This window comes from Dipodomys spectabilis, unplaced genomic scaffold, assembly GCF_019054845.1.
Source record: "Dipodomys spectabilis isolate Male_0828 unplaced genomic scaffold, ASM1905484v1 ptg000452l, whole genome shotgun sequence".
In the NCBI taxonomy this organism is placed as follows: domain Eukaryota; kingdom Metazoa; phylum Chordata; class Mammalia; order Rodentia; family Heteromyidae; genus Dipodomys; species Dipodomys spectabilis.
Genome location: NW_024871129.1, coordinates 530,215 through 541,430, shown reverse-complemented (window position 1 = coordinate 541,430; position 11,216 = coordinate 530,215). Strand labels below are relative to the sequence as shown.

At 40.8% G+C, this 11,216-nt stretch overlaps 1 pseudogene; it reads left to right on the top strand.

Annotated features, from left to right (window-relative positions):
* The first annotated feature begins 5,553 nt into the window (after positions 1-5,553).
* LOC122098028 lies at positions 5,554-7,930 on the top strand (annotated as a pseudogene).
* The last annotated feature ends 3,286 nt before the right edge of the window (positions 7,931-11,216 follow it).

Sequence of the window (11,216 nt, the reverse complement as noted above, 5' to 3'; positions counted from 1 at the left end):
TGGAGGCTGAACAACACACTGTTGTATCACCAATGATGAGATGAGAAAGAAAATTAAAATGTTCATGATATTCAACAAAAATGAACACACAGATTACCAGCTCCTCTGGGACACAGCAAAGGCAGTACTCAGAGGCAAGTTTATAGCTCTGAGTTCCCACACCAACAAATTGGAGAGATCTGCAACCAACAATTTAATGAGACATCTGAACCACCTTGAAAAAGAGGAGCAAGATAAACGCCAATACAGTAGACAGAAAGAAATCATTAAAACTACATCAGAATTAAACAAATTAGAATCCAAATGTGAAAACAGAGAGAACCAAAAAGACAAAGAATTGGTATTTTGAAAAATTAAAAAATTTGACAGACCCTTAGCAAATCTTATGAGAAAAAGAAGAAAATACACTCAAATAAATAAACTCAGAGATGAGAATGGAAATATCACCTCAGAAACAATCAAGATTCCGAACATTATAAGGTAATACTTTAAGTTAGGGAACCTGGCAGAAATGGACGTTTTCCTAGCAAATATGGTAATGCTGAAAGTAAACCAAGATGAGTTGAACCATCAAGCATTGAAATAGAAACAGTAATAAGAGACCTCCCATCTCAGAAAGCCCAGGACCAGATGGATTTACAGCGGAATTCTACAAGGCCTTCATGGCAGAGCTCACATCAATACTCCTTCAACTCTTCAATGAAATTGAAGGAGAAAGTTCACTACCAAACTCATTCTATGAAGCCATCATAAATCTCATCCCCAAACCAGGCAGGGACTCATCAAAGAAAGAGAACTATAGACTCATTTCTTTGTTCTCTTTCTTTGATGAGTATTGATGCAAAACTTCTCAACAAAATTTTGGCCAATTGACTTGAACAATTCATACAAAAAATCATATTCCACGATCAAACAGGATTCATTTCAGGGATGCAAAGTTGGTTCAATATAACCAAATAATCTGGTATAATTCATCACATCACAAACAGCAAGGATAAGAACCAAATGGTTATCTCAATAGTTGCAGAAAAAAGATTTGACAAGGTTCAATAACCCTTTGTGATGAGGGTTCTGCAAAAATTAGGAATCGAGGGAACATTCCTCAGTACAATAAAGGCTGTATATGACAAAACTTACAAACCTACAGCCAGCATAAAACTTAATGGTGAAAAACTAAAGCCATGTCCTCTTAACTCAGGAACAAGACAAGGATGTCCACTCTCTCCATTTCTCTTCATTTTAACAATAAGACAAGATGCAACCATAAAAGGGATCCAAATAGGGAAAGAGGAAGTAAAACTCTCCCTCTTTGCTGATGACATGATATTGTCTTTAAAGAATCCCACGGACTCCACTCCCAAATAACTCAAGCTGATTCTAAACTTTGGAAAAGTAGCAGGGTATAAAATTAACCCTCAAAAATCAATGCCTTTTCTGTATGCCAACAATGAGTAAAGCGTGGCTGAAATCAGGAAAGCAACTCCATTTGTAATAGCCCCACAAAAAATAAAATACCTTGGAATTAACTTAACCAAAGAAGTGAAAGACCTCAATGATGAAAACTTTAAAAATTTTAAAAAGGAATCAAAACAGAAATTAGAATGTGGCAAAACCTCCCATGCTCCTGGATTGGAATTATTAACATCATGAAAATGGAAATACTTCCCTAGGCTATCTACAAATTCAATGCGATACCTATCAATATTCCAACCTCATTCTTCAAGGAAATACAAGACTCAATCCAAAAATTCATGTGGAATAATAAAGTCCCCAAACAGCAAAATGATACTTAACAGAAAGAACAGTGCTGGAGGAATATAAATATCAAACTATAAACTCTACTACAAAGCTACAGTAATCAAAACAGCTTGGTCCTGACACAAGAACAGACCTCAGGATAGATGGATTAGAATTGAAAACCCAGAAATGAACCTGCAGACCTATAGTACTGTAATCGTCAATAAGGTTGCTAAAAAACAAGAATATAAGAAAGACAGCCTCTTCAGTAAATGGTGCTGGCAAAATTGGTTAATCACTTGTAGAAAACTAAAGCTAGATACTTATACATCAGCTTGATCCAGTATCAACTCTAAATGGATCAAAGAACTCAGAGTTAAAGCAGACACTTTGAAAACATTACAGGATGGCATAGGAGAAAACCTAGGTCTCCTTTGCACAGACCAATATTTTCTTAATAGAGACCCAGAAATACAACAAATCAAAGAAAGGTGGAACAAATGGGATTGCATGAAATTGCAAAGCTTCTGCTTGGCAATGGATTTAGCTATCAAGATCAATAGAAAGCCCACTGATTGGGAGAAGAACTTCATTCGCCATACATAGGACAAGGGTCTCATATTTAAAATATACCTGGATCTCAAAAAATTAAATCCCCCAACCACAAATCCTCAAAGTAACAACTGGCTAATAAATAAGTGGACTAAAGAGTCAAAGAGAAACTTCTCGGAATAGGAAAGATGAATGGCCAAAAGACACATGAAGAAATGCTTAACCTCCCTAGCCAGAAAAGAAATGCAAATGAAAACCACGTTGTGATACCACCACACCGCAGTTAAAATGGCTATAATCAAGAACCCTAATAACAACAAATGCTGTATGTGATGTGAGCAGAAGGGAACCTTACTGCATTGTTGGTGGGAGGAGAAACTTGTTCAACCATTTTGGAATTTGTTATGTAGGTTCCACAGAAAACTCCACATAGAGCTCCCCTATGACCCAGCAATACCACTTTTGGGCATTTACTCAAATGATCACAAACAAGACCATACTAAAGCTACCAGCATCACTATGCTCATTGCAACATTATTTACCATAGGTAAGATATGGAACCAATCTAGACATTGCACCATTTGTTAGGAAATGGAAAGATTGGAAAAAATTATATTAAGTGAAGTAAGCCAGGCCCAAAGAAACATAGATACCATGGTTTCCCTTATTTGCAATAACTAATATATGTCTGAGACAAACAGAAACTCTCAGACAGGTTGTTGTTTGGAGAAATGAATCCCAAGATACGGATTCAAATGTTTTCTTTTCTTTCTTGTTATTGTTTTCAACATATTTATAAGATGATTTGTTTGTTGCTTTGTATGTACTTCCCTCAGGCTATAAGCGCTGCTTTCACTGTATTTGATGTTGATATAATTTTTGTAGGGAATGAGAAAGACAAAGTGTTTAAATAGGTTTACAGGTGGACCCATTTTACAACAATGAGATGTATAAGACGTTATGTCGATAAACGAACTTTACAACTTTGGTGGGGTGGGTGGTGAGGGTGGTGGGGAGGGTAGTGGTAGAGGGAGGTGTGGGTGAGGGGAAGAGGGGAAGGGATGGTATGGGGAAATAAAGGTGGAGGAAACAATGTTTAGGTTAGGTTCCTGACATTGGGTATGAGAAAATGATCTATCTAATAATAAACTTCCTTGCCCAGTCATAAAATACATTCATAATTCCACACATACAAAAAAACTAGATCATTCAAAATAATGAGATTATTTAACAGAACCACCCAGCTCCTGAGCCATCTAATCCCTGATTTCATTCATTCATGACAATGCATTTTTCATATCACATTTAAAAATTTTTTGAGTCTCTCTGATCAGCAGACACAAATGTGCTATCATATAATAGAAAATGTAGTTAAAATTACTTGTCCCTAGGTAATCTTTAATATATCTTAAAGAGTTCTATGTCCTTGCAGAACCTGTTTCTGGCATTTTGCCCTAATGTCTAATATTAAGTAACAAAGGACATACCATTTTCCCTAAAGGTTATGCTATGTAGTTGACTCTGATTTTTTGCTTATTCTAAATTAAAATTTCTCAACCAGTTGAATTATTGTTTATGTTACTCCTAAGCCATTCGAAATATCAAAAAGAACTGGAAATTCACCTTGGCAATGATTTGTGAATGGCAGTTATGGTTGTGGGGAGGTAAAGGACTTGAATTATCTAGAGTGCCTTAAAACTGGCACTGTTATTTAAGGACTGATCACTTAGTAAGCTTTTAAAGTGTGTCTTCTTGTTTCATGTATGACGGTAAAAGTATGCTTTTCATCACATCCTTGCCTGCAAAGAACTGGAATTATTTCCTTTGTAGAGTTTGTGCTGAAAAGTCTGACTTAAAGAGGCACAATAAAGAACTAAGTAACCCCATTACAGACTAGCAACCATCTTGTGAGGTACGGATTATTAAAAAAAAAAAAACAAAACATGAATTTGACCCAGAAATGACACAGGAAAGAAAACAATTGCCAGGCAACTGAAACATATATAATCCTTGGGCAAGCAACAGGAATTTTCTCTGGATACATCAACCAAACACTGGGTGGCCATACAAGACACGGTGACCCAGAGGCCAGGTGGTCCCCGTCAATAACAAGTCAGTATTAATAATAACCAATCATGTATGTGTAGCTTAATTTGCTTAAATTAGCCAATCACGTAATTTCTCATGTAACACTCCCTTAAGGTTGTTTATTCAATACTATAAAAACTGTACTGATTCTATGCTCGGGGCCTCTCTTAGTGTCAGCAGTTACCGAGTGCACGGAGGACCAAGCTCGAATTTGCAAATAAACCAATCTTGTCACTTACATTGAATTTGGTGGTCTTTGGAGGACGTTTAACAGATGGGGGCTCGTCCGGGATAAACCCATAAACGCAACCAGACACCTGATCAGAGAGTAGCAAAGAATGGCCGGTAAGTTAAGGCATTGCCGCTTTGTAACTGTCTGGGGTCTGTGTGTCCTGCAGGATTGGTATTGGAATTGGCAAGAAGTCCTGTCGGATAGTGCTATAAGGCAGCCAACTGGACTGGTGGGAGAGGTCGCCTAGTTCCCCGGGAAGGTAAACTATCCACTAGTGTGGATACTTGGGCCTGTTTGTTGTCAGAAACTTTCTGTCTGATAGTTTACAAGGTAGACTGTCCACTAGTGAGGACATTTGGGATTTATCGTGTCTGTAATCCTTCACTTTCTGTCTGACAGTCTACCATGGGCATGCTATTAAATGTGTGTCTTGTCCTAATGTCTGTGTGTTTGTAATGTGAGTATTATGAAACATTTCCTCACTCAGGTTCATCCGGAGGTGGATGCCCAGAGACCCTGTTTGTCTCCATTTGAGGCTGTCAGTCTTCGCTCTGTTACTTTGTCCAATAATAGCTACTTTCTCTTTCAGACTCCCTTATATTTCCACCTCGAAGGGTGAAATCTGGCCTAGAAAGATTGGCCCACTTGAAGCAAAGCTAGAGTCAGGTAATCTATCGATTGCCACTGCTAGATCCCCTTTGGGATCTTAGACAGACCAGCTAGTCCACACTTTACACCTTGGGACATTGTTAGCTCTGTCCTTAACATTCTTTAAATTAGTTGTTAGGAAGGTAAGGGGAGTGCGAGGTGGATTCTGGTTCTGACCCATTTCAATGTATATCAATTCACACATAAGACCAGAGGAAAGGAGAAAAGTAATTACAATTGTCACAAAACGAAATAGCTGGTGCTTTCAGCAATTTGGGATATGACCACTACTCAAAATGACCCAAGGAGTAATAAAGCCCCACGGAATACTTTCGAACAAAACTTCTTGGGTGCAAGGGGTCACATCAGTTAAACGATACTCATGGACCACCCAAAGAACAGTGGATCTGGTGATGGGACGAGTGTCTCACTCATTTTCAGTTATCCCAGAGAGTCTTTAGCCTTTATTAGGAAGATACTTGTTGACTAAGGCCAGGGCACAGATTGACTTCTATCCAAAAGGCTCCCAGGCGACAGATGCCCAAGGGAGACCAATACAAGGGCTGACTCTGAGCCTGGAAGACGATTACCGGTTGCACCAATCACCCCAGGCTCCTCACCAAGAAATCACCTACTGGCTGGAAAGGTATCCAGAAGCATGGGCAGAGACTGGAGGAATAGGACTAGCAAAGAATAGACCAGCTCTATTCATTGACGTAAAGCCAGGAGCTGACCCAGTCAGAGTCTAGCAGTGCCCTATATCCATGGAGGCATGGGTGGGAATAACGCCCCACATTAGGTGTCTGCTAGAACTGGGTATACTGCGGCCCTGTCAGTCGGCATGGAACACTCCCCTGCTATCAGTCTGTAAGCCCCACTCCAATGAATATAAGCCAGTAGAGACTTAAGGGAGGTCAACAAATGGGTAATGGACATTCACCCGACTGTACCCAACCCCTACACACTCCTGAGCACCCTGCCTCCCTATAGGCAGTGGTACACAGTATTAGATTTAGAAGATGCCTTTTTCAGCCTACCCTTGGCAGCTAAAAGCTAAGATCTCTTCTCCTTTGAGTGGACAGATGTAGAAAGAGATATTAATGGACAGCTGAACTGGAAAAGACTTCCTCAAGGATTTAAAAACTCCCTACACTCTTTGACAAAGCCCTGCATGAGGACTTAGGTGAGGCTAGGGGAAGCCACCCTGGCTTGACTTTGTTGCAATATGTGAATGACTTATTAATTGCTGCTAAATCTGAAAGAGAATGCAGCCGAGGAATGGAGGATTTACTCCAGACTTTGGGAAGCCTTGGTTTCTTGAGTGTTGGCCAAGAAAGCTCAAATCTGCAAATCAGAGGTAACTTACCTGGAATATTTATTGAAAGGGGGGCAGCAGTGGCTTACAAAAGGAATAAAAGAAACTGTCCTTAAAATTCCAACACCCCAGTCTCAGCACCAGGTAAGGGAGCTTTGGGGCTCAGCAGGCGTTTGCTGTCTGTGGATTGCTGGGTTTGCGGAGTTGGCTAAACCCCTTTATGAGGCTACCAATGAAAAGCAGCTGTTTTTATGGATGAAGTAGGTTGAACAAGCCTTTGAACAGATAAAAATGCCTTATTGTCAACCTCAGCATTAGGACTCCCTGATACAACTGAATACTTTTATTTGTATGTGGATGAACATAATGGGATTATGAAAGGAGTCCTAAGCCAATATCTAGGCCCATGGAGAAGACCAATAGCCTACTTTTCAAAGAAATTAGACTGGTGGCAGCAGGATGGCCACCATGCCTGAGAATGATAGTGGCTACTGCTCTAATGGTTAAAGATGCAAATTAACTATGGGACAGGAACTCTATGTGACCACGCCCATGCTATTGAGAGTGTGTTAAAGCAGCCACCAGATCGATGGCTCAGCATTGCCTGAGTAATCCATTACCAAGGACTGCTACTCACTCCTCTCAGAATTAATTTCCAGGTTCCCTCAGCTGTCAACCCAGTGATTTTTCTACCAGATCCAGACCTAGACATGTCACTACATGATTGCTCGGAGATCCTGGCGCAAGTCCATAATATCCAAGAGGACTTAAGAGATCAGCGTTACCAGATGCTGAACTCGTGTGGTTTACAGATGGGAGCAGCTTTGTTCATCAAGGACATAGGTATGCGGGAGCAGCAGTAGTGACTGAGAGTGATGTCGTTTGGGCCTAACCTCTGCCCATAGGCACGTCAGCCTAGAGAGCCGAATTAATAGCCCTGACCCCAAGCACTAACGCTAGGAAAGAATAAAAGACTAACTCTGTACAGTGTTAGTCGGTATTAATTTGCAATGGCTCATATACACAGCGCTATCTACAAAGAAAGAGGATTACTGACAGCAGAGGGAAAGTCCATCAAAAATAAAGATGAAATTTTGGCCTTAATCTCTGCTCTTTGGTTGCCTAAGAATTTGGCCATTGTTCATTTCCATGGACATCAAAAACGTAAAGATGCTGTGAGTAAAGGCAATAACCTGGCCCACAGAACTGCCCGGGAAGTGACAACACAAAAAGACTCTACAATGATGATAAACCTCCCAGACCCCGGTGCAAGAACTCTCCTGGACACTCCTACATATAACACAGAAGATTTAAAATGGATTGATCAACTAACAATGGCACAATGCCTGAATGTTTGATGGAGAGATTCTAAGCGCAACATTATCTTGCTAGAACAGTTAGGGAGTAAAATACTACTGAAAATGCATCGAGCACCCACATGGGTGCGAGGAAGATGCAAGACATGGTGAGAAATACTGGTCTAAGGGTCAAGAATAGTCATGCTAAAATAGAACAGATTGTCAGGGTCTGTGAGGCATGTCAGCTGACTAATGCAGGGAAAATTCAGGCAGGACCAGGCAGTTGGATAAGAGGAGATAGACCAGGAATCTACTGGCAGGTAGACTTCACAGAAATCAAACCTGGCAAGTATGGATATAAATATCTATTAGTTTTCCCTTTTCAGGATGGGTAAAAACCTTTCCTACAAAGTGTGAAACAGCACAGGTGGTGGCTAAGAAGTTTCTGGAAGAAATCTTACCCAGGTTTGACTTCCCTAGTATGATAGGATCAGATAATGGACCAGCCTTTGTGTCAAAGGTAAGTCAGAGACTTGCTAATGCTCTTGGGGCAGATTGGAAACTGCATTGCGCTTATAGACCCCCAAAGCTCAGGACAGGTAGAAAGGATGAATAGAACTATAAAAGAGACCCTGACCAAATTGACCATGGAGACTGGTGGTGAGTGGGTAACACTCCTTCCCTTTGCCTTATACAGAGTATGAAACTCCCCTTTGAAAATTTGTCTTTCCCCCTATGAAATTGTATTCGAAATGCCCCCTCCCATAATTCCTAATTTTCAGAGCAGTTTCTTAGGGAAGATGATGACTCTGAACTTTTGTTCTCTCTCAGGGTCCTGTAGAGGACCCGCCTTTAGGTCTGGCCTACACTGAATGTGCTGTACGAGTCAGGCCCTCCACCGATCCCACATCACTTCTGCCACCGGACTGGGTCCTGGTGAAAAGACACTGACAGGAAAACCTGGAACCCCGGTGGAAAGGACCTTTGTGGTCATCTTGACGAATTCAACTGTCCTCAAAGTCAACGGCATCACTAGCTGGATCCAACATTTGCATGTGAAGCCTGCAGATCCCATAACCGATTTTGGAGAGAACCCAGAGTGATAAGTCTCACTTTCAAAAGACAATCCTTAAAGCTCAAATTGAGCCATAAAAAGACTAAGTCATGAAATGGTTGTTGACTTATAACTTACTTGGAAATTGTATTGAAATAATAGTGGGTGCCTGCAATCCTAATCGCCCATATAATTGGACTTGGATTATTAGTAATCATGTAATGGACAAACCATTCCCTCTGGCTGTGAAAGAGGGACCCTCCCTATGGTTTCGAGACAGGCTTACATTTAATTTGTGACAGCTCGCTGAGGGAGTATGGGAAGGACCTAGGCTTGTTGAGTGTAGACGGAGACACTGATATGTTTGCCCAGGGGAAGGAAGGACTAGTAATTGTGGAGGACAAGAGGACTTTTACTGTAAGAGCTGGGGCTGCAAAACAAGTACCTCAGGAAAATGGAAAGGAAAAGGATGAGACCTTGTTACTTTTACTAAATCAGGGCCAGCGGGCATCCAGTTTAATGGGATGCCTGTGCACCAACAAATTAGGGTTCCCCAGGATTCTGATGCCTGAGTGGAAGTTCGGTTCACAGACAAGGGCAAACAAGTCATAGGATGGGAATTAGGAAAGACTTGGGGACTAAGATTTTACCGATGTGGAGAGACTCACATTGACATACTTAGAAGTCTACAGGCAATAGCCACAGCTAGCTATTTCCCTTCAGTAATGGGAACAAACACTGTTTTAAGGCCGGTTTCTGCCACAAAAGCCAAAGCAAGTGAAAAGAAAAAGCCCCAGGCTGTAGTGACCCCATCTCCTCTGAAAAGAGGAGACCCCATCAGGGAGAACATCACCTTGCTGGAGGATTCTCTATGGCAGCTGTTGGTTCAAACTTATAATGTAATCAAGCAGACCCGCCCTGATATTACCAAAACACGTTGGATGTGTTCTGATATGACACCCTCATTTTATGAGAGTATTGCAGTGGTACAGAATGTAACTAAAACAAGTAAATCATGCAGATGGGAATAAAAAGAGGCAAAATTTACCCTAAAGGCAGTTATAGGACAACGGTTATGTGTAGGACGAGTACTAATTTTACTCACTTACGTAATCAGACCCAAGAATGGACTCCTGAGGAAGGTTATTGATTACCTCCCCAAGATATTTGGTAGACATGTTCAACTGGCCTAACCCCCTTTGTGCACTGGAAGTTTTAAATAGGACCCACAGCTTTTGTGTCATGGTGCAACTCATCCCACGACTACTTTACAATTCTCTGGAAGACAAGATGATAAAAAAATGTCCGCAGCAAGCTACTGACCCCGAAAAGCTAAAATAGAAATAATAAATGCCGTGAGTATCAGGGCTCTAGTGGGCTTAGCTGCAGTAGGAACTCGAGTAGCATCCCTGGTTACTCAGAGAACACCCTACTCTAACCTTTGTGCTTCTATAGATGAGGATATAAAAAACCTGGAAAGTTCTCCAGCCTACCTTCAAAAATGTCATGATTCCTTACCTGAGGTGGCGTTACAAAACAGTCAAGGGCTGGACTTTTCTTACAGCAAGGAGGTCTATGTGCTGCCCTAGGGAAAAATGTTGCTTCTATGCAAATCACTCGAGTTGTTAAAGAATAAGGGAACAGCAAGAAGGATGGTTTGAATCATGGTTTAACTATTCCCCTTGGATTACTACATTAATATCCACTCTGTTGGGTCCCATTATCATTCTAGTGCTTGTGTTCACAATAGGGCCTTGTGTTGTAAATCGACTAGTGATGTGTGTTAAGAAACGAGTCAATACCATACAACTGATGGTCTTGAGAATGCCATATCAATTAATCCCTGATAAAAGACATAACGCAGGCCTGTAAGGACAATGATTAGCCTTTCAGGTGCATAATAGAAAGGGGGGAATGAAGAGTCTAAGACTTAAAGAGGCACAATAAAGAACTAAGTAACTCCATTACAGATTAGCAACCATCTTGTGAGGTACAGATTATAGAAAGAACCATGAATTTGACCCAGAAATGATATAGAAAAGAAAACAATTGCCAGGCAACTGAAACATATGTAATCCTTGGGCAAGCCACAGGAATTTTCTCTGGATACATCAACCAAACACTGGGTGTCTATACGAGACACGGTGACCCAGTGGCCAGGTGGTACCCGTCAATAACAAGTCAGTATTAATAATAACCAATCATGTATGTGTAGCTTAATTTGCTTAAAATATTAACCAATCATGTAATATCTCATGTAATACTCCCTTAAGGTTGTTTATTCAATACCAT